General features: G+C 49.1%; 1 protein-coding gene and 1 long non-coding RNA gene across 2 annotated transcripts in view; one reads left to right on the forward strand and one right to left on the reverse strand.

Moving 5' to 3' along the window:
* Nucleotides 1-27,360, reverse strand: part of ASIC2 (acid sensing ion channel subunit 2) — a 1,012,019-nt gene that overhangs the window by 658,139 nt on the left and 326,520 nt on the right. The window lies entirely within an intron of this gene.
* Nucleotides 20,681-22,425, forward strand: LOC109494280. The gene is made up of 2 exons (XR_002149004.2): nucleotides 20,681-20,946; nucleotides 21,632-22,425. It is a non-coding gene; the product is annotated as an uncharacterized LOC109494280 (long non-coding RNA).

The raw sequence follows: 27,360 nt of genomic DNA on the forward strand, positions 1-27,360 counted from the left end.
TTCGGGTGCCTCCACCCAGCACAGATATGTAGATGGGAGACAGGTCCAGTATGGAGAGAAGGATGCTGTTGGCGAGGCAGCAGAAAGTAGGCCTAACTAATTGTAAATCCCTCTGTGTGTGAGCACACGTGTCCATGTGGGTTGGTGGCCAACAACCTTGGACCTTCTCAATTCTAGCACTGAAAGTCCCACGTCCTGGGAAGCCCTCAGTCCTGGGACAGTGTGTCGCCCTAGCTGGTGTGGAGGGGGGAGGGAAAGAGAGAAGAGGAAAAAAAAAAAGAAGAGAGACATTGCCAACACAAAGACTTTGCTATTTGGGTTGCTCACCATCGTGGCAACTCACATTCTAAAGTCTCCGGAATGTGGCTCCTGTACTGACCACATGGATGATGGACGTCTCCCAACCTCAGTCTGTTTACCCATAAAATGGGGCTGATAATCCTCCCCTCCTGGCATTGCGAAGGATCCACTGCCTTTTCTCTATCACAAGCTGCATGTTGCCACTTTGCTCCCAACCCGGCCGAGCTCCTGTGGCTCGTCCCCTTTGGGACCCTCTTCTTGCGTTTGCCTGGCTAAATCTCAACCTGGTTAAATGCCATTATCTTCCTGCTCTTTGAGCCTGAGGAAAGCACACCATTGTGCTGACTGGCCTCATTCTCTGTTACGAGCTCAGACCTCCACGGGGCCCTTGGAGCTGCCCGGCGATACCGCCATAGTCCCCAGGTCACGTGTCCTTCTCTTGCTCTCCGAGGTCACCCCTGCACGCACGTCCCCTGCCCCCACCTCTGGCATAACACCCACCCTGCACTCTCACTTGGGACCTTTACGTATTACTTTACTGAGAAAATAGAAGCAACCAGAAGACAAGTCTGTTGCCCTCCTGTCATCAGACCTGCCCTCTGCCCATGGCACAGGGGCATCTGCACCCAATCCCCGCCTGCCCTCCTGACACAGGGGTGAAGCGTCTGCACTCCCATCAGAGGCTGGCGCTTCTGCTGGTGCCTGGCTTCCATGCCTCCCACCTGCCCGACACCACAGCCCCTACGGTGGTCACTTCTCTCCATTGTCCCCCAAGGCCCCACATGGCCCCCCACAGCCCCTCACTCCTGGAGCACTGCCCTCTGGTCACTCTCATCTCACTCTCTACTCCTCTTCCCTCGCTCACTGTTAGGGACTGAATGGTTCTCCCCCAAATTCAACTGTGGAGGCCAAAGCCCCCAAAGTGACTGTAATTGAACATAGGGCCGTTAAGGAGCTAAATACGGTTACATGAGGCCCTAGGGTGGGTCCTGACGCAAAGGGCCTGGTGCCCAGAGCAGAGGAAGAGACAGCAGAACCCTCTCCGCACACACAGAGAGAGAAGTCGGCTATCTGCAAGCCAAGGCCAGAGGTCTCGCCACAAGCCAACCCCGACGGCATCCTGATCTTGGACTTCCAGCCTCCAAGACTGCAGGAAAATAAATTTCTGCTGTTCAAGCCACGCAGTCTGTGCTGTTGGGTTACAGCAGCCAGAGCGGATGGAGAAGCTCCCTGTGTTCCCGGCTGCACTGACCTCCTGGCTTTTCTCAAAACTTCCAAGCACATTCCCCTTTGGAGGCTGCGTGTGCTGTGTTGTTCTGTTGTCCTGATGTTCTCCCCTGACGTGCCGGCTTGGCCGCCCCTTCCCCCTCCCCGGGGGTCACTCAGATCTTGGCCGTGGAAGTTCCTCCTCCCAGCCCACCTATAGTAGCCCTGAGAGCCCTCTCCCTCTCACTTTGACTTCTTCCTGTCACCGCCTCTGCCCGCCCTATCTGCTCGTTCTCGGTGTCACCCTCACCGAGTCGAAGTCAGTCCCTGTTCTAGTCCTCGCCCCCGAACACGGCTGGCAATGGAAGGTGCCAGTGGACTTTCCTCCAGTGAATAAATGGAGGGCCCAGTGTGTGCCAGGGGCAGCCCTCAGCCAAGCATTACTGGGTCGTTCTCAGCTGGTCTGCTGTACCTGCTCCAGGTGGCCTCAGAAGTGGCAGGTGTCCTTAGGTGGGATCGAGGAGAGGCACCTGTTAGAGTGGGGAGCCCCATGGTGGAGGTGGAGGTGGGGGGGGGAGGCCACGGGCCTGCCCTCGATGACGCCACTCCAGCAGGGAAAGAGCCAAGGAGTCTCAGAAGGTCAGAGCTGCAAGGGTTCCCAATGGTATCAGGCGAAGCCCCTATCAGAGAGCTGAACGCTTTCCACAACTTTCTCAACAGCCTCCCCCCCTCTATTGGACACTGCAGGGGAGTGGTTCTGCCCAGCACTGCCTCATCGTGGGCCACTGTGCCCCCCCCCCCACTGTCTCCTGCACCTTCCTTCTAGAGCCACAGGGAACTGGCCTTGGTTTTCTTCCACTGGAAACCTCACCATTTCTTCCTCGCAAAGCCCAAGACCTTTTTTTTTTGCAAATTTTCCTTTGGAATGAATGAACGAATGAATGAATGAACGGCTGCAAATTTCTCCCAGGCTTAGTCACCCTGCCTGGTCTCTGCTTGTTCTATAACGTCACCCTTAAGTGTGTTGTCCAGACCATTTCTTGGGATGCTTGTATTCTCAGTGCCTGACACAAGCAAAATAATAAAGGCAGGAAAATAGTGCTCAATAAATGTTTGCTGGCTGAGCACGTGGACAAAATCCTGCTCTCACTGGGTCCGCTGGGCTGGGGCTGCAGAGAGGCCACCTGGGGGATTTATTTTTCCTCCCACAATGAGAGAAAAGATTATGAAATAGAAAATCATCCTGCCGTCGCTGGGGAAAGTGGGGTCTTGGTGGGGTCAGTCCAATGCCTGAAGCAGTGATAAAAACTCAAGCTACTAATAATTCCCACCCTGTGAATTTATTAAAATCCTACATTTTCTCATGCAGACGTTTTGGAAAGGAAATACATTTTCTATTGCCACTGACCGCTATGTCCTTTTTCCAAACTCAGGCTGGCCCACCCACTGCGATGTGCTCAGCAGCGTGGGTCAAGACAGCCCCTGCCCAGTGTCCCTTGCCAGCCTGAAGGGACAGTGAAACCCCCAGGCACCTGCTTCCTTCGAGGCAAGTGATTTTCACCAGTAGGCAAGCCAGGTTCCTATGGTGATTAACGGACTCTATTTTGTTTTTTATTCCAATTTTTTTTTTAATGCGAAAGCAATACAAGCTTATAAGAAGTCAAATCAGAGAGAACTGTATAAAGAAAAATTTAATAATCTGCCATTTTTTCTGCCAATTGTAGCTTCTTCAACAAGATCATAGCAGGGTGCCCGGGTGGCTCAGTCGGTTAAGCATCTGACTCTTGATTTCAGCTCGGATCATGATCTCATGTTTCATGGGATAGAGCCCCGTGTCAGGGGCTGCACTGACTGCACAGAGCCTGTTTGGGGTTCTCTCTCTCCCTCTCTCTCTCTCTCTCTCAAAATAAATGAATAAACTTAAAAACAGATCATTAGGGAATGACCTTTCATGTTTTCCCTGCACTTACATGTGTGGGTGCATATATCAGTGTTCCCCAATTTTTGAAGTCAAAAATGAAATCATATTGCACACTTTATACTGAAGCTCGTTTTTATTCCTTAAGGCATATATTACGAGCACCTTTTCGGTCAACACATCCAACACATCTAAAAAGATCGTACAGGATACTTTTTTAAACAGCTTTATGGAAATATAAGTAGGATCCAATAAAATGCACATATTTAATTTAAAGTGCAAGATTTGGTAAGTTTGACCTTTTTTTTTCAACGTTTTTTATTTATTTTTGGGACAGAGAGAGACAGAGCATGAACGGGGGAGGGGCAGAGAGAGAGGGAGGGGCAAAGAGAGAGGGAGACACAGAATCGGAAACAGGCTCCAGGCTCCGAGCCGTCAGCCCAGAGCCCAACGCGGGGCTCGAACTCACGGACCGCGAGATCGTGACCTGGCTGAAGTCGGACGCTTAACCGACTGCGCCACCCAGGCGCCCCAAGTTTGACCTTTTTAGCAGTCCTTTTGATGATGTGTAATATTCTGTTGTTTGGATGCAACACAATCTATTCGTCGATTCCTCTATTGGTAAACTTGAAATTATTTCCAATATTGGCTAATACAAAAAATGTTGTAAACACACACACACACACACACACACACACACACACACACACAACATTGCACATTTGCCCTTATAAACAGAGGCTTTGTTTCGTTGTGGTAAACTGCTAACAGCAGGTTGGCTGATCTAAAGACACCCTCATTTTCCATTTTAATCAATCCCTTCAGATTGTTCCCCATGTCACAGTCCTGGCCATCACGGACAGGCTGTGTCTCCAGCTTGCCCTCTTGCATTCAGGACCATGTCCTCAAACCGCACTGTGACTGTCCAAATACACGTGGCCCTGCTCCAACATTCTTTGTAGAACCTTCTCGTTTCTTTCCTGAATGGGACATCCCGGGGAAGGGAAGCGTGGTTTGCTTCCTCACATCTCAATGAATCTCAATGAGATTTGCAGAACTTTTAAATCTGCACTTCAATTCCAATGCAGCCTACAACTCTCTGTAAACCGAGGCAGGCTACAGGCTTACTTCTCTGATCCGGTTTCCTCAGATTTAAAAGAAGGCCGTAAAGAGGGACTCACTCACTGGGTTCTGAGAATGAAAGGAAAGCCAATACGAGAAAGATCTGTAACAGTGCAGAGAATGGGGTGTTGGCTCCATAAATGGCAGCCATTCCTACTGCATGCGTTTTCATCCACCTGCACACCGTGTCCACGCCACCCAGTCGGGAAAGGCATTGTTTGTTTGAAACTACACAAGAATCCCAGTTAACACTTCAAAGAAGTTTTTGCGGAGTCTACAAACTTTCTCGACCTCAGTCCAGTTGGTTATGGCAAAGACACCTTGGCCCCTCTCTCTTACCCATTGCAACTTTCCAGAAGGGAAACAAAGAACTAAGTATATTAAAAAAAAAGTGAGTTGAAAAGAATAAAGAACATAGACCCAAGCTGTTGGTGAACATTATAGTTCACGGTTCAAGTTACTAGTAATCCCACTTATCTTGTACATCAAAGCAGACATCTAGGAAATTGAGATTATTATTAGCCCATAAAACCAAAGGAAGGGCCTCATGTTGTGACCACAGGTAGACCTTCTTGGGTCACTAACAGTGTGGAGACCTTACTTCCAGTCTCTGCTTGGGAGAACGATTGCTCCATATTCCTACCCAAGGCAGGAACCCCTACTTGGTTCATTTGGTCTCTGAAACATGACTAATGATGGAGAACTCACCATCACATAAGAGCCCACTCTTTGTTGGTTTACTCAAATCTTTTACATGGTGTCTGCTTCTCCATTCCTTGAGGGACACCCAGTGAGTGTCATGTTTGAGGCAGAGAGAGCTCTGCCCTCCAGGGGCCCAAATCTTATGACATATAATGTGGTTACCACAAAGGTAGCAAGGACTTTGGAAATCAGACTGGGAAGGTGGGCTGGGAGCAGATATTCCTTCCTTCTTCAGGGCAGAGAAGGGGTGAGATGCTTCACACAGGGACATTCCAAGAATGCCTGTTATAAGCTCCAATGCTCCCCAGACAGTCAGTGGTAAGAGTTTTGGCTTGACCATAGAGCGTAGGGTGGGGTTTTGGGACCAGAAGGCCTAACTATGTAGTAACTGAATCCATTTCTCCAAGCTTCTATTAGCTTCTCTGAAAAATATGGTGAATCCCCCATCAGCAGGGTTATTGTGAAGAGGAAGGCTTGCTATGTGGATTTGGACCCCCCCCCCCCCACCACCATGACACTCCCAAGAGTCTTTCTCAGCTCCCATCACAGCCCACCAGAGAGGATCCCTGCTGTGGCAGACCCAGGAAATATTTTTTTTTTAAGTTTATTTATTTATCTGAGAGACACAGAGACAATGCAAGAAGGGGAAGGGCAGAGAGAAGGACAGAGAGAGAATCCTACGCAGGCTCCGCATCATCAGCACGGAGCCCAATGTAGGGCTCAAACCCACGAAACCATGAGATGAAAACCTGAGCTGAAACCAAGAGTCGGATGCTTAACCAACTGAGCCACCCAAGCGCCTCCAGACCCAGCAAATCTTAGGAGCACACAGAGCTGTCTCCAGGCAAGTCAAGGGCCTGGGAGGAGAGGCACAGACAGTGTCTGCTCCCGTGGATGCCAGACCCCTAAGCATCCTTTATCCTGGCTCCCCTTTTTGGACAAAGAGGTGCTGGTGGGTGAAAGCATTTTCTCCTTGGGGGTCAGAATATCTAGTCAGATTTTTTGGTTCCTCTTCTGATGGCTACACATCACTGACAGTCTCTGGGCGCTACGTTCCTCATTTGTGAAGTGGGAGCATCAATACTCATTGTGCCTGTCACACAGGGCTGACAGGAAGATCCAACCGGATGAAGGAGGCGGAAGGCTGTGTGGATGCTGGCGTGTTTTACATGTGTGAGCCTGCCACGTTTTGGCCTCGTGCCTGCAGAGTCACAGCTTTCGGTGAATGGCAGATTCCAAAACTCGACACCCCAGAGAGTTTGAGGGGACACAGAGATACGACGGGGCCAGGGCCGGGGTGATGAAGAGTCAGGCCCCGAGCAACGTCTCCAGGCGGTGCCGGTGGCCAGACTTATCTACCTTGGCTCCTGAAATGTTTGTGTTTGATGCTGATACCACTGACCATGACAGACAACGCGATCCTCTCCTGCTCTCGGCACACACACAACTGCCACACACCCAGCCGCAGCGCCGGACTGCCCGGGCTCAGGCAGGCTCAGCACTGATTCCCGATGATTTTCGGGCAACCCCTCGGGGCCACCATTCCCAGAACCCCTCCCAGAGTTTAGCTGCTGTGAGCTGATGATGGACAGAGACGAGACGAGCATCTTTAGTTGGGCGGCCTGGGTGGTGGAGGGGACGATGGGCAGCTGGCAGCAGAGGTGTGGAGGTCAGTTTCAAACCAGGCTGTTCCAGGTGTTCAGTGCAATCTGGATGCAAGACAGCAAGACTGGAACTTGAACCACCTGCTTTCACAGCCTCGTGTCTACCCTACCCTCTGGCAGCTTCCCACTATGCCATGGTCACACATGCTTCCCTAATGCACAAGCTATTTCCCTCCGCCTTTGCCTTCGCCTTTCCCGTCCCTGTCCCCTTCTCCTTCCCCTCCCTCCTCCTCCTCCTCCCCCTCCTGCTGCTTCTTCTTTTTGGTTTTGTTTTGCTTTGTTTTTGTTTAAGCTGGCTGGCTATCTCCTACTTAGAAGCAGTTAAAGCACAATTTCTGGAACCCCCTCCCCAGCCGGGTGAGCACGCACTCATGCTGTTGTGCTCTCTCTTGTTGGCTTTATCGTAGGTTATTGGAATTGCCTGTGGTCGTTTTGAGCTCCTTTACCGGGGGCTTACACGACACAGTTGGTGGGCAGAGAAGAGGGAGAATGGGTAAATTAACAGAATAACACAAGAAACATCTGGAATATACAGGCTATGATTTCACCTGGGCCACTCCGGAGCGTGGCATCCGGGAAACGGGCAGGGTGGCTCAGAACATAGTCGCCCTCAGTGCAATGGAGTCTGGCGTTCATTAGTCACAACCGAAGCCACCGGGAATTTTTTCTGACCAGTCAGCGACACGAAGTGCCCGGGCCACCATCCCCCCACACCTCTGGCACACACATCTTGCCTGGCACAGGCTGGCAAGCCCCATGGTCAATCCTCCTGGCCCTCTGGACCAGGCTGGCACTGATGCCTACTGTTCTCATTTCCCGGCAACTTTATTTGCTTTCTTCTTCTTCTTCTTCTTCTTCGTCTTCTTCTTCTTCACATCACCCTTTTTTAAAAAAATTAAAATACAGCTGGTACACAATGTTACATTAGTTTCAGGTGTACAACCTAGTGACTTGACAAGTCTATCCGATACAGCTGCCATCTGTCACCGTATTACAATGTCCTGCAACTTTCTGAGGATAATGCTTTTTTATAGATCCTTCCGACTGCTATTGGTAAATCCTACTAACTTGCTTGTCTCCTGCCACTGGCAGGAGCTTCCCAGCCATACTCCCATAACCTGCCTCCTTTGTCTCCGTGGCTGGTCCAGTTACCAACCTCTCGCTGCCGTTAGAAAGAATCCTGGACTTGGAATCTCCACTTCCAGATGGCAGCACGGGTGGGGGGGGGGGGCAGTCTGTGACCCCCGCCCCAGCAAGACAAGCCATTCTGGTGAAAACGATTTCAAAAAGCACAACTATCTAAATTCTCTGGAAATGGTCCCCAGGGCACCTATGGCACAGGAACAAACATCTATTCAAGAACATCTACCGAAAGGCTGTAAGAAACAGACTGAGTCACAAACGGTTTCCTATCTCCAGCCCCCAGCTCAGCCTGACAGAAGCTCCACTCTGGTCAGGAGTGACTATGAAGATGATGCTCCCTCTCCCTTCCAGTCCCCATCAAGGATTATCATACGTCACCTTATTAGGAGGGACGTGTCACTGGTCTTACTCCTCCCCTCCAACTCCAAACCGAAGAGGTAAAATTTCTGATGTGTGCGGAGGAGAGGTTGAGATTCCTTCCTCTACACGGCCGTCACTCACAGGATGGAGACTCAGCCCCAGGTGCAGCAGGTTGAGGGAACTGGGCCCCCCCGTTATCCTAGCCCCAGCTCACTCCCAGGGCAGGTTTCACACTGGGAAAGTCAAGCCAAGGAGACAGAGGCTGCCACTGTACCCAGAGACCAAAGTGGTGGCTCAGAGATTTTTCCCAGAGGCAGAGGGAGAGGGAATCCATATTAAGAGAGCTGAAGCTCTCTTCAGAGAACCTCACTTTATCTGAAACAGCGTGGGAAAGTTCAAGCCTGAAGGTGCACTTGAAAACAATAATTTCTCTTGGGGCACCTGGGTGGTTAAGCAGCCGACTTCGGCTCAGGTCACGATCTCACAGTTTGTGAGTTCAAGCCCCTAGTCAGGCTCTGTGCCAATAGCTAGGAGCCTGGAGCCTGCTTCAGATTCTGTGTCTCCCCCTCTCTGTCTTTGTCCCTCCCCTGCTTGCACTCTCTCTCAAAATAAAGAAGTAAACATTAAAAAAAAAAAAAAGGAAAACAGGGGTGGCTCAGTCGGTTAAGTGTCTGATTCTTGATCTTGGCTCAGGTCATGATCTCATGGTTGGTGGGTTTGAGCCCCACATCAGGCTCCATGCTAACAACACAGAGCCTTCTTGGGATTCTCTCTCTCCACCTCTCTCTTTCTGCTCCTCCCCTGCTCATGCTCGTTCTCAAAATATATAAATCAACATTAAAAAAATTTTTTTAAAGAAAACAGTAACTTCTCTTAATTAGAAACAACATGCTTAACCACGTACTAAGTAGTGCACCAGAGAGCACTAGGTAAAGAGAGAGCTAAGGAGATTCCACCTGGGGTCAGAATATACCATAAGAACTAGCTTCAGAAACTACCTTGGCACTAATTTAATTGGCTCAGACTGCCAAGCAATTCAGGTTTTTCATAGTGTGATGGGCAAAAGAGTGGTCTGAGCAATTTCTGTACCTCAGGATGTTGTCGAAAATTAAGAAAGCAGCCAGTAATTACAGCGGTAATTAGTGGAGCCTAAAGGCTAGTTATGATGCCAAATACCTTAACAGACAGACAGGTAAGGAGGTAGTCAAAGAGAGCTCTATGCAAACTACTGTCACTATTAGATGAGGGTGACTGTGCATACACCCAAGGCAGTGCTCTCTGAGAGTATCACCAAACACTCCACACCTCAGGGAAAAGAGAATTCATTAAAACAGCAAGCCAAGTGGCAAAACAATAAATAATAAAACCACAACAAAAATAAACCCTGGAGAGGTGAGATGAATCAGTATCCAGAGCTGCTACAATATATTACCTAAAATGCCTGGTTTTCAACACAAAATTGCAAGTCACGCAAAGACGCTGGCAAGTGTGACCCATATGCAGGAGAAAAGCAACAGACACTGTGAAAGGTGTGAAAGGGATATTCAAGGAGCAGAAAGAAAAAAAAATCGGTCAATCAAGAATCTTTTATATCCAGCAAAACTATCTTTCAAAATGAACGTGAAACATCTTGCCGTACTGTGCCTGATCCTGCGGCTCCCTTGTCCACACATACCCAGCTCCCTTCACTTCTGGATGGAACAAGGATTGTGCTCCCACTGTTGCTGTCAGGATGTGTTATCTTTCTCCGATTCTCCCCAAATTCTGTTTTTCTCCCTGTGGACCCCATACAATGTGAGATTTGGAAAGTTCCTAAGAAGCATTTGGGCCAATCCCTCACCTAAAGATGAAGAAAGTGAAACCTAGGGAGGAAGTGACTTCTCTTAAGCCACTGGCCTAGAGAGTGGAAGAGCCTGGACCAAACCCCTCAGGACACATCCCTGCAGTCCCTGAAGCCAGCCTATGACAGGTGGGCCTCACTTCAACCCTCTCCTCTGGCATCTTCCCCATGTCTGCAGGTCACTTTGACATCAGTGAAAGAAGACAATGCTTCCTGAGTGTGTCATATGAGCCAGTGATTCTGTGTTCTCATATAACCCTCAACAACCACTAGGGGAAGATACCAGTATCATTCCCATTCCACAGATGAGGAAGTAGGAACCCAATAAGGTTAAGCAACGTGCCAGAGTGCACACACCCTGACTGCAGTAGAGTTAGGTTTGAACCCACTCAGTCTCTGCAAAACCCACCCTTTAGACTGCCAAGCTCCTGGGGCAGCTCCTCTCATCTCTCATCCCTGTAGCCATTGTCCTCCTAGCCCCAGTGGCCTCATGCCTGCCTCATGATAGCCTCCCCCCTAGTACCTATCTTGAGCTTCTTCCTTTCAAATGTCCCCACCCACCATGTCTGGAGCTCTGGAACCTCTGCCCCAAACTCTTATCTTTTGCTTTTCCTCCTTCCATGTGGGGGACCTGGCCTGCATCCCGAGCAGTTCATGGGACTCTTTCAGCCTCATCCTGAGCCTCTGTAAGAGGGGACACAGCACAGGTGCTACCTCACAGCACTGGTAGGAGGATGAGGATGCTGATAAAGAAAAGGAGCTCATCTTGCAAAGCGGAACTTCCTGAGATAACGGGGACACGACAAAACAAAACAACAGCTGGGACCCCAAATCGTTAACTCACCTGTGAGGGGGAGGTTGACAAGACGCTGGTCTCTGCATCCCCATCCCCACAGGTAACATGAAACAGGAGGCGCCGTACCCTATGGTCCCTTCCAGCTCCCACCCTCTGGGTCACGTGAGAAATGAAGCTGCCTTGTAATTTTTTTTTTATTTTATTTTTTTTAAATTTTTTTTTCAACGTTTATTTATTTTTGGGACAGAGAGAGACAGAGCATGAACGGGGGAGGGACAGAGAGAGAGGGAGACACAGAATCGGAAACAGGCTCCAGGCTCCGAGCCATCAGCCCAGAGCCCGACGCGGGGCTCGAACTCACGGACCGCGAGATCGTGACCTGGCTGAAGTCGGACGCTTAACCGACTGCGCCACCCAGGCGCCCCAGCTGCCTTGTAATTTGCAGGCTGCCTTGGGGCTCCAGCACTCTAGGATGATGAATGGAAGGCTTTATTATGTCCTTTTCTTACTCCGTGTGCCTCTTAAGTGATTAGTGTAATGCTTGGTACACAATAGACTTTTAATTAATATTTGTGGAATGCATAAATGCATGAACCAAGGAAGGGCTCCAGCAGGAAGGGACCAGAGCCCTGTGTGACAACAGTGCCCATTGGCACATCCCTCCATTCCCCTGTCACAAGGGAAACAAGGCACTGGCAGCTGCAGTGCGAGGGCCCAGGGCCTAGAGGGGACGCTTGGCACAGGCTTTATGCCCCTGGATGCCCCCTCCAGACGTGAGGAAAGGAAGCTGGCATCCCTCTCCGTCTTCGTTTTTTTTTTGTCTCCTAAGCAGGTGAGCTTAGGGGATGTAGCTAGGTGACCCCGGAGAGAGAGCCCCATGTTGTGGTTGGGGCTGCAAGTGAAAGGCCTCCCTTTGGAAGTCTGTGAGCAGGAAGGTGGTGATTCTCCCTCCTGGAGATGCCTTTCTTCCCAGCTCCCATCTCTGGTTCTGCTTCCCCCATCACCCCTGCCCCCCAGGAGCACAGGGCCCCTCTCTTTCTCCAGGTCACTCATCCCTGCTTGGTCCAGCCCACTGCCTCTACTGGGAGGAAGGAGGGACATTCTCCCCATGGACCACAGAACAGTGCAGGTGGGGGCTTATCGGATGGTGGGGGAGGGGCATGTTTATAGCCAAGCTCCACCCTTCCTCCCCATACCGTGGGCCTCAAAGTCTTTAACCTGGGCCCCCCTAGTGAAGTGAACCTTTTGAATGGCCCAAACCATAGCAGCAACCCCCATGCACAGATCTGGAGCTGGCCTTGACCACACTCAATGCTTCTCTCCTCATCTCCAGGGCTCCCTGCCACACCACTTATGGTCCCCACCAGACTGTGGCTACTTGAGGGAGGCGATGGCTGGCATCTCTTTGCAGTGTGCCAGGGCTTAACACAGTGCCCGCTCCCCAGCAGGAAGCCAGAGGTCAGTGTCACTGTCCTGTGAACCCTACCTGGCTTTCTCCATCTTCACCCCGGCCTCCTAGGCTCAGGCTGCCCTGATTTCTGAGCCAATCCCACTCCAAGTGTGGCCTGTGGCAGGTGCAGGATTTGGGGCCCAGCTTTGTGATCCTAGAAATCTGCCAACTTGAGAGCTTACGTAGGTGAGCCTTGCGAACACCAGGTGCCATCCTCATGCCAAGCCCGCCCCCCCCCACCCCTGCTTCCCCACTGGGCTGGACTTAATGCCCCCCCACCTCAGTTAGGGACCAGCTTTGGTCAGCTGCCTGTCTCTTTGATCTAAGCACCCCTTCCCAGTTTACCATTCATTCTCTCACTCGCTCTTTCAACCCCAGCTTTCTGATACATGTTCTGTGCCAGGAGGAGGGAATGAGGTTGTGATGTGTGGGTCCGCACAGTTCCTGAGGCTCAAGGAAGTCAAATGAGAAGCAGTCAGAGGTGATGGAGTCAGGAGACCCAGAGGGCCCTCGTCTCGCTTAGCCGAGAGCTCCCCAGACACCAGGGAACCCCTTCCTCTCTCCTGAACTTTGGCTCATCACCCTTAAACGAGCAGTTGCAAGGACTAGAGGTGGCGGTTCTTAAAACTTAAGAGTCTGATGAAAACAGGGCTGCTTCCAAAAAACCCAGATGTATTCAGAGACGACATTTTGCAAAATATATGACAAGCACTTAGCTGACCCTGGAACCAGGACTGGGATGGTCTCAGGGATTTCCAAGTCCTTCAGTGACTTAGAGCCCAGAGCCATACAGTCGATAACTCCAGCACCCGTACGGAGTGCGCCCACTCAGACGTCAGGCTCGTGTTTGTCTCTGTTCTTAATTTTTTTGTTTGCTTCCTTTTGACCTGAAACCATGGTGACATCAGGCGTTTTTTGACTGGGTCCCGGCCGCACAGCAGAACAGATGCGTGATTTCTGGTCTTCGGGACAGGCATCCTCCTTTCCAACCACACTGAGCAAGCGACAAGCTCCTGGCAGCCAGAAGGGGGTGGGAGCGGGGGCTGATTCATCTTCCTAATAAAACCCATCCATCCAGTTTCTAGAGAAAACAGATTGGAGATCTCCCCAGAGCTAGACGTGGGGAAATAAAGTAATAACGTTATCAGTCTTCACAGAGCTATTTAAATACAGATTGGGTTGCTGGGGAGATAAAAGGGAGCCCCTTTTGTTATGAAAATGAAGGGAAGTAGGAGGGTTGAGTTTCTGTTTTGATATGCTAATGAGCGTGATCACCTCCTGGGTGGGGACCGCTGGGGAGGCTGTGTTGCCCAGCATATTTATTTGTGCAGTTTAATTTAACAGCTAGGCTACAACAGGGCTGCAATCGGGATTGTGTAAAGATAATTACAGCCCCATTATTAATCAGACGCCTGCGGGAAGCAGCTTGCTGGCTTGCTGCTGCCTGGGCTGCGCACGAATCGCAAGCCGGCCTCGACACAGCACCATTGTGGTCTCATTCTGCCATCTAGTGGCCACTTCAGGAATTGCCTGGGGGGAAAACGGAGTTCAAAAAAACCAAAAACACAAAAAAACAAAAACCGAAATATTTTGGTTTCTTTTCAAATGGTGCCAGCCACCTCCTAGAAGGAAAAGAAACTGCTGCCATTTCTGAAAAAGTAAGATACAGCCTAGCCTTTGGAAATCAGGCAGCCAGTCTTCTCTTTTTAGTGATGATGCTGAATCAGATCTGAAAGGGTAACTTGCTCAAGGACACGGTTTTTGGCTGGGATTAGTATTTTTAATTTCAAATCCATTGATTTTCCTAAAATGCCAGTGTATAGAAACACAAATATTTCTCCAACCCTTCATGTTTTCCGTTTTTCCAATGCATGCATGAATGAATGAATGATTCAGTTCCTTTCATTCCTGTGCAGGCAGGAAGGAGGGACTCACCCTCTTCCTGCCTTTCCTCATCTGCCCTATCTATTCTTGTTTTGTTTTGTTTTGTTTTTATTTTTTTAATTATTACTTTTTATTTTTTTTATTATTTATTTTTGAGAGAGAGAGAGAGAGAGATCACAGGGGAGGGACAGAGAGAGGGAGACACAGAATCCAAAGCAGGTTCCAGGCTCTGTCCGAACTGTCAGTACAGCCTGATGTGGGGCTTGAACTCATGAACAGGGAGATCATGACCTAAGCTGAAGTCAGTCACTTAACCTATTGAGCCACCCAGGTGCCCCTGCCCTTGTTTTTTCTTACGCAGCTTGTGTGAAACTCTTCCTGTCCACCCTTCCCCTCTTCCTCTTGCTTACCAGCATCCGTCCGTCCTTCCCAGCCCATTCTCAGACTAGGTGGAGGGTCAGATATGGAGAGAGAGGGGGTTCTTTCTGTGTAAATTCACCAGGCGAAGGTTCCCAGCAACTGAGCTCTGGACAGTCCCATAAAGTCACAGGCATGCCCCAAAGTCACCCAGGTAGAAGCAGGCCAGGTCTGGTCACTACATCCCCTGGGAGGCCACCGCCCAGCCCCTGGCTGAGTTCCTGAGGAGCTCTGGGGACAGCTGACTGTGGACGCATCTGTGTCCCCAGCTGGAACGCTGTTCTGAATAGAACTTGTTTGTGTGACATGTCATGCATTTCTGCTCAGAGTTGCACGCACACAATCACGAGGGCCTTAGCTGACTTGCGCTCCGTATCTGGCCTCGGGATCAGAACTGGCCCTTCTGTTCCTGACCCCAAGAGGGTTTGTGGTCCTCACATTCCTCCTGGAGCCAGACCAGGCTGGCCCCCTGGGATGGATCTGGGAGGGGAGAGGAATGAACAAACGCCCAGGCTCCTCAGATTGTGAGATACGACGAGAAAAAAACCCAGTTTGCTCAGGACTGCACGTAGGTCCGCTGAATGATGCACCACGGATCACACACGGGTAGTATACATATTGCCCTGGTGGGAATAGTTAGTTGGAAGCCTCACCTGAGGGGAAGATGCTCTGCTCAGGACCCTCAGTGGGGACTCGAACCAGTCGTTCACCACGGGCCTTCCCCAGCCAGAAGGTTGGATGTTGCGAGAACCCGACTTGATGTACTAACCCTTCTTTGTTCTTGTCTGTACTTCTCCCCCTCTTTATGTGTACTCTGACTGTTTAATTCCGTAAAGCCCCTCTCCCTTGTCATTAATAAAACTTTCCTCCACGAAACAGAGCGTGCCGCTCTCAGGAATTACTATTTTTCAGAACAAACACAAGCTCTGGAAGGGTGGCCGCTGGGTCTAATTGCCGTTGACATTCTTTATCAGAACGAGTCCAGCGTCTAAGGCAGGGGGTTTGGAATATCAGATAAAGAGCAGATACAGCTAAACAATAGCCCCCAAAGCACATTGGCCCTAATCCCTGAAGTTTGCGAATGTTACTTTATATGATAACACGGACTTTGCCAGTGGGATTAGATTAAGGATTTTAGGGATGAGATTACTCTGGATTATCCAGGGGGTTGGGGGGCACTGTCATAAACAGTGTCCTCATAAGAGGAAGGCACAGGGAGCGTGGACCACAGAAGAGGAGGAACGGATGAAAAGAAGAAATGACCGTGATGGAGGCACAAGCCAAGCAATGCTGGGGACCACCAGCAGCCAGAAAAGGCCGCGAACACATTCTCCCCAGAACCTCTCCGGGAGAGCAGTGTCCTTGGTCTCACGTTGGTTGCAGCCCAGTGAAACCCACATCAGACTTCGGACTTCCGGAACTACAAGAGCATAAACTTGTGTTGTATTGAGCCACACGGTTTGCGGTAATTTGTTACAGCAGCAGCAGGAAGCTAATACGGTATCTTGCACTGGGGACAGTTTCTGCCTCGTTCTGGGTCTTTCTGGGTATTTCTCTGGGCTGCCACCTCGGCTTAGTGCACAGATTTGGTCTGGTGAAGTTCCTAGCGAGAAGAGTCCCCTGTGGCCAGGGCGAGGGGGTGCCCTTCCCAGCCGGGGCGGGGAGGGGGTGCCCAGAAACCTCTCCTGGGTGCAAGTGCAAGAAAGTAAACCCCAGCTCTTGTGCAGGGAGTTCACACGCCCGGCAGGACAGAGGAGGGCACGTTTTGGCTACGGCTGGCAAAAGGGGAGTTTGAGCTCTGGTCTGACATAGATCCCCCCCTCCCAGTCTATGTGTGGGGACTCATCCCCAAGCTCTTAACCTTAAAGCCACCAGCACAACCACTTTCTAGTGACAAGGGGCATTTGTTAGACAATCCTACAGAAAGGACTCGTCATCTGAAGGACTGGTTCCTGAAGTCCCACTGCTGTATCTGCCAGCCGCTGTCTGAGGGCTAAGGTTGGTTGTGCCAACAGCACTGGACGGGGTCAACACTCACTAACTGGAAGTGCCTGGAGATGGCCCCTGGTCAGGTGCTATGGCCTAGTGAAGGGCTGTGCCACTCATCCCATCGGTCGGTTAGAAGGCTACGTCATGTTCATTGGTCAAGTGTGTTCAGATTGTCCCAGGCAGATTGCTGGGGTGTGGTTGTTCAGTTAAAAGGGGAATAGAAAGCAGAGTCGCCCATTGGCTGGACTGAGCATTCACCACGTGCTAAGTAAGATCAGAGCAGATCTTTCTTTCTTTTTTTCTTTCTTTTTCTTTCTTTTCTTTCTTTTCTTTCTTTCTCTTTCCTTCCTTCCTTCCTTCCTTCCTTCTTTCTTTCTTTCTCTCTCTCTCTTTCTTTCTTCCTTTGTTCCTTTTATTTTTATTTTTTTAAACGTTTATTTTTGAGAGAGAGACAGCGCAAGCAGGGGAGGGGCAGAGAGAAAGGCACAGAGTCTGAAGCAGACTCTAGGCTCTGAGCTGTCAGCACAGAGCCCGACGCGGGGCTTCAACTCACGAACCGCAAGATTACGACCTGAGCCCAAGTCAAACACTTAACTGACTGAGCCACCCAGGCATTCCCCACCCCGCACTTTTTTTTTTGTTGTTGGAAAGGGAGAGACAGGGCATGTGAGCAGAGCAGGGATAGAGGAGGAGGAGGAGGAGGAGGAGGAGGAGGAGGAGGAGGAGGAGAAGAGAGAGAATCTCAAGTAGGCTCCACACTCAGCAGGGAGCCTGACGCTGAGCTCGATCCCACAACCCTGGGATCACGACCTGGGCTGAAACCAAGAATCAGAGCTCAACCGACCAAGCCACCCAGGCGCCCCCGGAAGGTGAGGCCCAACACCTTCCCACTGCGCATTTTCATTCTAGCACGTTTAGGTGCACATCACATCAAGCAACGTTTCTTCATTAATGGCTGCCCCCCTCTACCCCCATTCTCCCACAGACTCCGAGAGCTGAGACGAATTTTCCTTTCAAGATCATCCAAACCTAGCACCGATCTGGTAGATGTCATCACTCAACAAAGGGCGCTGAGTGACTGACTACAGCATTCAGTCTCCCAGCGACATCCATTGAAAGGTACAATTCTTCTCTAAAACCCGCCTTCTGTTCATCAGAAGCCTCTGAGAGGCCCCACTAGTCCTGAAGACACACACTGCAGACTCTTGGGCTGGGCTCCAGGAGGGTCAGTGCTCAGGGAGCTGCTGCGTGATTCTCTCAGTGACCCTGGATCCTCCCGTCCCTGTCCTTCCTGGGCCCAAGGAGAACCAGGAATCAGAGTCTGATGGATTCATTTCCTGGGGCCGCACATTATCCTAGTGCTAACAGTGGACAAAGTGAAGACACTTTCCTCCTTGGGACCTTCTCATGTCCCTCTTGTGTCCTCCAGCTGGAGTGACAGCAGCTAGCTTCCCTACCTGGCTGGCATCAGCCTCCTGTTCTTTCTCTCCCATTCTCCCCCTGCAGTTTGTACCCTGTGGCCTTGATCACTGTGGGGCGTATAGGAGCTTGATGGGGGAGGGGAGCTCCTTTCTGTTTAAACCCACATTGGTTTTCGGTGGTCCCCCAACAAATAAAGTTCTTAGGCCCCTTACCCCACGTTTCTAGAAGGCCGCACATACAACACACAGCTCAAAAATAAATGTGGTGAAATGCTCCTCTGTAGTCTGCCCTCCAGATCCACTGATCAGCACTTACATAGAACTACCTGGAACCCTAAGCATCTGTTTTGTGATTGACAGTGTCTGGTCCCCAGACACACTCCTGCCCATCTCTCGCCCCGTGGCCTCCGAACCAAAGGAAGCTGTTTTGGAATAAGAGGCAGGCGTGCACTGCTGTGTGGCCGTGCGGATAGAGACCGTGGAGGGTATGAACTGCAGAAGCCTCGGGGTTAGCAAAAAGGGAAAGCCATGAACTTTTCAAATCTCTCTTCTCAGATGGTAGGGCAACAATTGCTTCCTGCTTAAAGAGAAGGTCCAAGCTATTGTTTCTTTTGTTGTCATGTGTCGTTCTGGCATAACTCATGACTTGGTGCGGTGTTTACAAAATCACAAACGTAAGAGAGGCGGCTGAAGATCGTGTCGCACTAAGAAATAATTTTATTCTGAAATGTGTGTGGATAGTGTGTATGTGTGTGTCTATACAAACAGGAGTCAGTGACAATCATAACATAAGTGATAGTGTATTGGGGTTCGGAACAGAACCCATAAGATATTAGGGGTTTATAGAAGAGGAGATTGATAATAGGGTTTGGCTCATGCAACTATGGAGGCCAAGAGGTCCCAGAGTCTGCTGTCTACAAGCAGAAGAGGAAAGCCAGTGGTGGTGTCCAAGGCAGGAGAAGACGGACGCCCTAGATCAAGCAAAGGGAGAAAATTCACCTTCCCTCTGGCTTTTTGTTTGGTTCAACCCATCAACAGGTTGGACAATGTCCACCTGCATCAGTGACAGCCTCTTTCTTTACTCAGTTGACTGATCCAAATGCTAATCTCTTCCAGAACACCCACACAGTCACACCCAGAAATCATGTGTACCAGCTCTTGGGCCATCAAGTTGACATATACAATTAACCATCACAGACAGTAATTTTTGATGACACTTACATATTTAATAATATCTTTTGAGACAATGACCTATCACATATGGCCCCTTTGCAGTGTCTGAACACAATAGGTAAAATTCATGGTCTTCTGAAACTAAGAATTATTTTCATTAATATGTTTATCGACAATTCTAGTTGCTACTGTCTCAGCAGAGCAATCTGTCCAAACTGGAATTAATAATGATAATAAGAGAGCAAGAATTACAAATACTCAGGAGAAGTCATCTGATTTGATATGACTGCCAATAAAACACGTCTTAGGTGAATATATTGACTATTAGAAGGCAATTAGTGCCTTTGCTGAAATGAAAGCAAGAAAAATAAATTTTATGTAATAAATATATGATATTTATAAGTAATGCATGTTTTTATTTTATTACTCCTCTGAATCTCACTGTATCACCAACAGAACAGCCACACGTGAGCAATAAAAATTGAATGTAGTCATCTTTGATATTTTGCCTTCAGTCATATACAAACCACAGCCAGATTGTATGTATATATAAAGCAAGATGTGTGTATAAAGTTATATGTGTGTGTGTGTGTGTATGTGTGTGTATATATATATATATGTATATACACACACATATATATATATATATATACACACACATACACACACCACATAGATGCATATATATGTGTGGCAAGACTTTATATATAAACATTATATATTTTCACGTGTAAAACTCTAAATGTATACATTTTATACACACATGTAGCTTTATAGATAGATAGATAGATAGATAGATAGATATACCTGTATCTAGAAAGATAGGTATGATAGAAATTTATAAAGATATATTCTTCAAGGCAAGAGGACAGAACATATTTTATTTATTTGGGGAAGGACTTGATTTTTGCCCCTTGAATATTTAAACTTAAGGTCCACCGGCCTCCATTTGCTTTCGTGCTTGAGTCCCCCAAATTTAAGAGTGGGTCTGCCCCCCGCACCTGACTTTGCAACAAACCTCTGAAGTACAAGCCTGAACAAGAGGAGGTTCCTCCTAAAACATGTGGTTAGCGGGCTGGTCTTGTACTCTGTGGCAGAACTTTCCGGCTGACGCAGCATACAGAAATCGCTTTTACAATGCGTTTGCTTCACCTGATGTTTTGGGTTCAAGGGACACCATACGGAAGTACCACTGAGCGCAAGGAGGTGACAATCAGGTGACTGTTACTTTGCAGCTGCTCCATGAAGTCACAATGCCCACTGGTCTGCATCCACTGACAGACAGTCCGCTCGCATAGTCCTTACCAAACGGACACGTGCCCGACCCCTACCCCGGGCACAGCCGACTGGACCAGCCGTGGATGCCTGGCTCAGTCCAGGCCAGTCACGTTCTCCGTCCTGGGGACAAGCTAGCTGCAGGCACTGCACGTCAAGCTGTGTTTGAGAGGAGGAGGCCTGTGGGGGCCCCGTCTGGAGCAGGGGAGCAGGCATGGATGGAAATGAAGCAGGGAGGCCCTCTCAGAGAGGAAAGAAGAAGTCTGCAGACAAGTAGAGAAGCAGGGTGAGTGACAGTAGCAATGGACAGGAACCTCGGTCCGTGATTTCCAGTCCCCGTGGGGCCTTGGCATCCATCCGATATTTTTCTGTCCCTCTACTTTGGGACATTCTCTGTTTTAATGAAGTTAGTCCTTTGCAATGATAAGACCTGAATGAGACAGAGAAAGTGAAGGGGAGGAATAAACTCGACCGAGGTTACACAATCAGGTTAGAACCAGACTCAGACGTTCCGACTCCAAGTCCAGGGCTCTTTCCCCTCGAGCACGCTGACCCCGGTTTCAGCTCATCGTGAGGAGCCGTCAGGGTACACGTGGCCTTGACTTTGACTCCCAGGAGGTCAGGGATCACAGATCCTGACCCTCATCCTCTCTCTGGGGGGTTGGCATCATACCTGGTGCAGGGGCTGTTGGCTTGGCGAGTAGCCCTTGGTATGCTTGCTCCCTCCCCGGCCCTGGTAGATAGTTCAGTCCACCTTCGTCAGCCCAGTGGTTCAGCCTCTGGTTCCATGTCAGCAGGGCCTCCCTCTTCTCCCCAGGCACTGGAGACACACTGCCTCATTGCTCACTAGTTTCCGGTTACTCTTTCCCGTCTTTCTGAAAAGGTGCTCCCGGGTCATGGGCTTTGGCCAAAGCCACAGGAGAAGTGAGCCCATGTACAACACACTACATGTTCTTTTCCCTCTGCCGCAGCCACGGATCATGTTCCAGTAGTCGCTGCCCCTTCACGCCGGGTCCCAGGGTGAGGACGGTGCAGAGCACAGCCCTGGCCAGCCTGTGCAGGAAACCTCTCAAGCCACCGAGTCATGCTGGTTGATTGTTCCTGCGGCACAATCTCGGCGGTTTCTAACTGATACAAGCTGGGCCCCTTCTCCCCATCCTCTTCCGGGCAACCCTTCTGATGACCTTTCAGTGCTGGGTGATTTCTCCTGCAGCACATCCCTCCGGAGGACTGCTCCGCTCCCCCATTCTCAGGCCTTTGCTAGTTGGCGTCCCTCATTCCAGAATGTTCTGTTGTGGAGCAGTCTGCATCTTGGGCATCTCAGCGGTGCACACGGCGGAACCGAGCCCTTTGTTTCCATCACGGCCTGGCTCTCTTCTCTTTCCCCTCTATTTTTCTGATCTTTGCCTTCTCACTTCTGCTCACGGGTCATCAGCCTTGGCAGCTTCTGGCCCTACACGTATAAAACAGCCTGCTCATCAAACAATTCTCGACCTGCACCAGGGTTAGCACCCCTCACCCCTCACCCCTCACCCTACCTGCTCCCCGGAGGAGAAAGAACAACAGACAAAAATAACCATGATGTTGACAGAATGGAACTTGATAGTGTACAATTGTAAAACAACTTCCATTTTTTTCTCCCTCTCAGGACTGTCTGACAAATCCAGTCTATCAACCCTGTCTCCCCACCCACAGATGGTATCTCAGGCAGGTCCCTCCATTTCTTGTCACTTTCAGGAAATTAAAACCCCTTTGGTCACTGCTAGTCCTTAAATGGTCTGATTTCAGCGATAAAATGTCCAGTCTCTCGTAATTCTTAAAACTTGGAACTTCAAGGGTCTTTCCAGTCTCCCTGGAAGCCTGGAGTGGGTAATGCCAGTGTGGTTGGGTTCTTTCTTTTTCCACCTCCCCTGATGATTCCTGATCCTTCCAGAAAGAGAATGAGCTTTTGGAGAACAGATTGAGGGCCTAGAGGTTTCTACTTGACAGATGCTGTCATGATTTGGTTCTGGAGTAAGATGGGGTCAGAGGCTATTCAAAAAAAGAGGACTTTTCTCTAGTCACATTTTGGGGGGCCTCTGGGGGCCCCTCTCATGGGTTTCACTGCACTGTATGGCTCTTCGGCGTGGGCGATGTGCTCCCCGTGAGATCTCCAGTGGGCACCCCGCCATGACATTTTCCCCAGAAGTCACTTGGGAGTGCCCCCTTGCTCCCGCAGGCCACCTCTTGACAGGGCCCTTCAGGAGAGGTTCCTTAAAGGCAATGGCACTAGCTAATGTCTCTGCAAAACACAAGGACAACACGCTTCAAAGAAATGTCCTCTGCTCAACTTCTAACCTCCACCCTATATCCCTCCGCCAAGGTATAGAGCTCAGGGTTGAGCTCATTGCTGGTGGCCCCCTGAGCGTGTCCTGCATGGTCAGTGAAGCACTTTGCTCTGAAATGTGCAAGTGTATTCCACTGTGGCTTAGCTTTGACCTTGAGGGAGGGGGTAGTTCTCAGCCAAATCTGAAGAAAAATAAGGATTATTAGCATGAGATCATATGTTGAGAGTTAAGGCCCATGATTCCAGTTTGATCCCTGGTGAAAAGAGCAAAAGATCTGAGCTGTTACTGGCTCATTCCTGGGTGTCAAGACAAATGTCCCTGCCTCCCCAGTACACCGTCTTCCCTTATTTCCCAGTTGATTCTGACTTTTATGAACTCTGATTACATATAGACATGGAGTTGGCAACGACACATGGAAGCCTAGATGGCTTCCTGTAATTGTTAACCATCATTAAACAAAACACACCCGTCGCTATTTGCCCTGGAGCAGTCCGTGCAAAGCTGTCCTTCTGAGAAGCAGCATGAGCGCAAATTAGTGCGTGGGATCCAGAGCCCCCGCCCTATGACTTTGGATTTGAGGCGACCATTCAAAAGCTCCGTCTCTTCTGGGGTGTCTTCCTGTGCAAGGCATGGTCTTCTAACGGCACTCCCCCCTCACCCCGAGCAAGCTTCGGATCCAGCCATTGTCTGTGATTTCTCCGCGGCTTTCAGAAGTCTCCTTTTTGTGTGTTGTGGGATCCATGTTTCAATTCAAAGCACTTGGAACATTCGTTTTGATTTTAGAGAAAATTTGCTCACCTTTTTGGGTGTGGGTCGTTTGGCAGATTTTGTGTATATACACATGCGTATATACATTCACATATATATATGTGTGTGTGTGTGTGTATATATATATATATATATATATATATATATATATGAACTAGTAAATGCAAGAATGAAAACATCCCCAATGCTACTTGAATCAACTTTGATTAACATAAAAGTCAAAACCAGAGACCACACTTGATTTTTGAGCAAGAAGTCCTAGAAACTTTAAGATTCTATTGACACAGTCCTTAGAATACAAGGCGTGCTTAAATCAATTACACATGTATAGATACAGATGCCAGAAGGTTCGAGGATACCTACATACCAGTTTCTAAAAAACTAAGTTAAATATAAAAACAGTTTATATCCTGTTATTATCAAATGCTTTCTAAGCCTACAAAAGGGCAAAGTATTTATTCCTGTCTTCTTGAAAACTTTGTTCTAAAAGTTCTAAGGCCAATTGACTTGTAACCTTGAGACTATTAATATTTAAGACACTACATTTATTAAAATATTTGTTCTGAAAACGGTGTTAGTTTACTTGAGGCTGTAAGCTTTATTTGCCATAGGCGGTGGATTTTATTCACCAATCTTGAGATAATTAACCCGTTGACTGCGACTTCATTGATTTAGTCCTAATTAACTCAAACAGTGTAACGTCTGCATAGATTCTCTTACGAGTGAGAGCATAGCTAAAGGCATTCGTTTTTGTAAAAAGTTACATAAACATTTTTAAAAAGTGACTCTAACAATTTAATTTAAAACACCATGCAGACTTCTTCTCATTATGGAAGTGATCTAGAATCACTGAGCTTCAATACCAAATACTTAGAGTAATTACATCACGAATTTACTTTTGCTTCTTTTCCTCTGGATCCAAAATTTCTTTTCCTCTGAACCCACCACCAATAAGCATGGAAATGGAGCCCAAGCTGCACAGATAAAGAGCTGGCATTGTCTGTTGATCTGAAGTTCACTTCTATTGAACGACTTGTACTGAATCTTACTGTCCCAGGCCCCATAGTGGACACAGGGGACCCAGAGATGACGGACAGATGTGTCCCACGTGGGTTCTTCTTTTATGAAGCCTGAAGGCCTTTATTCATGGATCCTTACTGCAGATAAGGATATTTGCATATAGTTGCGGGGACTCATTCGCCACCTTAAGCTATCCAGAAAGACATGGAGAATTTATTTACTAGCTCTTTCCTAGTTAAAGAACCTTGAGTCAGGAACAAGGGATGATCTACTCTCAAAATGGAGAAATCAGGTTGTTATCTCTTTGTTCTGTGAGTTGGCTGAGAATTGGTGGGTTAAGAGGTGGTGGGAAGGGCCGTTCTGTAGAAAGAGTGTTTCCCAGGGACGGAAAGCCATTTTGGCCCTACACCTGCCACTAATTTCCTTTGTGGCCCTTTGATAAGTCACTTTCCCCTTCCAGGCCTCAGTTTCCTCATGTGTCAGATAATGAGGCTGGATGGGGTGACCACCGAGGCCCCTGAAAGTCTTGAGACTGTAGGGAGGAGTTTATGGGATGGGATGACTGATCGGTTTGGACTCTTGCAAAGATTCCATACGTGGCCAGCCACCTGGGTCCTTATTTCTCTCCCCCAGCTCTGTGGTGGGCTTCGGGGAGCAAAACAAGAGGTCCAGTCCCTAAGCTTAACTGTTTCCTTCTCCTCCGATCCAGTTTTGATAAAAGCTTTTATTTGTCGAATTATTTTCAGAGCAAGCTTTTGCCACTGGCAGACTGGAGTTCGAACCCCAGCCCTGCAGAGTCACTGTTCACTTCCCTGGGCCCCAGGGTCTTCCTCTGTAAGATGAAAGCTGGCTTCCCACGGCCAGTATAAAAGTCAAGCAGGAGAATGCATTTGTAAAGCCCCTACACAGTGGCTGCATGAAGCAGAGGTCAATACGTGCACATTGTTGTCCTCTCGGCGACTTGTTACCACTGCCCCTGGACAAGGCGCCCGCGATCATTCCAGGCATGTAGTAGAAACTCACTCCACACCAGCTCTTACTACTGTTTGATGACGCTAATTTCTCTCCCAGACACCCCACCACACTTTCCAGGTTGTAAATCTGCCTCTCATCCTTCTAGCCAGCTGCCTCTTGAACGGGAACCAATTCTCTGTAATCAAGCTTGGGGAGACGGCAATTCCCCGTCTCCACATCTGCTGGGTACTCACAGCTTTGTCGCTCTCCTTGGTTAGAATTGAAATACTTTATGGCATTAATGCTTCTCAGATTGAAACCTGCAGGCTTGGGTTTCCAATTTCCCCCCTGGGACCACAGCAGAACTTATCTTCCAGAAGACAGACTAATTGTGAGGTCCCTGACGAGGCCCTGGATCCTACTGGTTGGCTGGCCGAACATCTTCCGGCACAATGAACAAGCATTATCGAGGTGGGATTCAGTCACCTGTGGTTGAAAGGCCATCAACAAGAAGGACACCAGGGACTAATACTGCTGAAAGGGCCAGCAGAGATGGGGGTGTCACATTTATCGCTCGCGACATGCCAGGCACTGAGCCAAGAGCTCTGCTCCCAGACAACTCTGGGATCCAGGGTAAAAATAAAAATACTAACTCGATATGACAGTTATGCAACTGAGCGTTCAGAATGGGTGCTGGCCAGAGGCCCCTTCCGGTGCATTCTGTGTGAATATCAAACCTGACCAGGACAGAATTATCATGATTCCTCAAATCTGCTGATGTGAAAACTGAGGACCGAGAGGTTAAGCAACTTGCTCAAGGTCACCAAGTCAGTGCAGAGTCTGACAGGGCAGCCGGGATGCGATCTGCTTGGGACACCTGGGCTCCTTCTCTTCTCCCCCCTCCCTCCCACAGGCCCCGATTCTGTCCGCCCTGCATTTTCTACATAACATCTCTTGTTCCCATCTCATTCTCCTTCCTTTGTATGGATGTTCTTTGAGCCTATGCCTGTGGGTAGAAATTGAATCTAAGCTGAGGCCCTGTAGAACTTCCATTAGCATTTTTCAAGGAGCCTCAGAGCCGGTTTTGCCTAAGGGCGGAAATTTTAGGAGTTTCTGGCCCAGGCCTACGAGGGCCCTTCCCTATCTCTAGGCACAACCAGCAAAGGTTCACGGGGAGCTGTCAGTCAGAACAGCAGCAGGCTTCACTTTCATGCATTCATGCCTACACTACCTGAAACTTGACTTGAAAAGGAACCAATGTTTTCTGGGCCCCGACTATGTGCCAGGCACCCACCCACATGATCACATTGAATCCTAAAACCCGTCTCACCGTGGGATCACGGGGGCCGAGATTCAAATCCCAGCTCAGTTACTTATTCAACCTCTTTTGTCAGTTGGAAAAATGGACAGCAATGCTTTCTACCTAATGAGGTTGTTGGTGGGGTAATACACAGAAATATTTCTCATTCTTTTAAAAAAATTTTTCTTAATTTTTTCTTTGTATTTATTTTTGAGAGAGAGAGAGAGAGATAGAGTGTGCACAGGGGAGGGGCAGAGAGGGAGGAAGGCACAGAATCTGAAACAGGCTCCAGGCTCTGAGCTATCAGCAGAGAGCCTGATGTGGGGCTCAA

This window comes from Felis catus, chromosome E1 (genome assembly GCF_018350175.1).
Source record: "Felis catus isolate Fca126 chromosome E1, F.catus_Fca126_mat1.0, whole genome shotgun sequence".
In the NCBI taxonomy this organism is placed as follows: domain Eukaryota; kingdom Metazoa; phylum Chordata; class Mammalia; order Carnivora; family Felidae; genus Felis; species Felis catus.